The sequence below is a fragment of the Ciona intestinalis genome, chromosome 2 (genome assembly GCF_000224145.3).
Source record: "Ciona intestinalis chromosome 2, KH, whole genome shotgun sequence".
NCBI lineage: Eukaryota > Metazoa > Chordata > Ascidiacea > Phlebobranchia > Cionidae > Ciona > Ciona intestinalis.
Window position 1 is genome coordinate 3,417,196 of NC_020167.2, and position 1,853 is coordinate 3,419,048.

Here is a 1,853-nt window from a genome sequence, read left to right on the forward strand (position 1 = left end):
TCCCGTACGCATTTCTCCTTGATGACGTTATTAGTTTTACGTTAAAGCAATCAGGGGTGCATGAGTTTGTCGCAACAACTTTAAGGGTTCACCAACCCCAAAAAGGTTGAAGAACACTGTTCTAGAGCACCGCTGTTCAACTGTATAGCAGATAAAGGTCCAGTTACACAAGTTTGTTCGTTATAACTCCCAAATACTACATAGCTCCCATAAAAAAGTCTATTATAATTTCCATTAAATATGACAGTCCCCAAAAAATCCAGCAGAAATAGCGCGGTCGAACATTACAATGTATAAACACTGTTTTATCAACAAAATATGGCGCAAAACGCCGGCTACTCCGATTTACAAACTATATATACAGTAGGATGGGGAAAGATGGGACACTTTTTAACTCTATTTTCTCCTCCCATTTAGTAGTAAACAAAGAACATTCAAAGAAATATGAAACTATGTCCTCATGACTCTCATAGACCGTTGTTAATTGTTTAATACACGATCAGGATTTCTGGATATTATGTGCTAAAGGTGTCCCATCTTCCCCCACCCGCTACTATATTAACAAAAAAACGCTAAGAAAACTATCTCGAGTTTCCACTAACATACCCGCTGATTATTCGAATAAGCAGAAATAACAAAACTACGGTTTTATTTCCGTAAATACTGAGACAGATAAGGTCTGGATTCAACACGGAAAGGCCAAGTAGCCCTGATTTGAAGGTCCCGCATACAGTTTGACTGACGTTAGTAAACAAAACTCTTAAGTTATCTTGCAACTTTTGCGGTTTGAACGAAAGTAAATCTTTCGCCCTAAAACTTGATTTCGCAGTAACGACTAACGGACGTATCGCTAGGTACATAAACTTCTGTTCGTTGCTTATCTGTTTTGTGCCTAGATTTGTATCTGAAACAGAGAAAAGTCACGTGTTTGTGAGGTAACGCGAACTTCGACAGGACATAGTCCGATGCTTTACCGTGGCCATCGTGACAGGGAGAGAAGGTATTGTTCTACAGGACATTGCAACCTATAGACCAGCATACTGCAATAGCGATACATATATTGTAATCTCTATACCTTGTTAGTCAGAGTCATTCGATATCCAACATGCCTGCGTGGTTCAGCAGTGACACATAATCCAACCGGTACCTTTAATTTCTAAAACATGCCTGTGCTGCATGGGTTGTGAATAAATTAAGCTCGATTTATCCTCGCGTGTACTGGAAAACGACAGTCGTAATAACATACGAATGCTGAATGTTTTATAGGCCTACACCTCGTGCCAGCTTACGAGTTAGGTTAAGTCTCTTGCCCAAAGATGCATACGCCCGCAATGACAGCGAAGACTAGTGTTGAATCCATTACCTCAGAGTTGTTTATATTACAAGACACAACATTATTGGTTGTAAATAAGGTATTGAAATTACGAGACAAGAAACGTCTTCAACAGTATATATACTAATCCGTGATATCGCCCCAAAACCATATAATTTGAGCTTGGAATAATTGGGCAACGTCTACTTTCGGGGCCCGTCTTCCCCCACTCTACTATATCTAAAGTTTATTCTCACGAAAATTATATAAATGTTTATTTTTTGCGATTAATGAATATTCCTAACTAATATATACTTTTGTTTGTTTGTTTTCATTTTACGAATAAATTCTGGGTGTTTAATTTAAACAGTGTTTAAATTTTGTGCTAGTGGCTGCATAGGACAGTAAGGTGTCTATGCCAAGGTGACTAGTAGAAACTACAAAGTATCAAAAATGGTGGCTTGAGGTTTCGTTATGCATACTGTATACTAGAATCACCTTGGTACTGAATATTTAAGTTCAAACTACAAAGGTCTGCATA

At 38.2% G+C, this 1,853-nt stretch overlaps 1 protein-coding gene across 1 annotated transcript in view; it reads left to right on the forward strand.

Moving 5' to 3' along the window:
- Positions 1-1,853, forward strand: part of LOC100186827 (probable phospholipid-transporting ATPase IA) — a 36,380-nt gene that overhangs the window by 14,055 nt on the left and 20,472 nt on the right. The gene's annotated exons all lie outside the window — the stretch shown is intronic.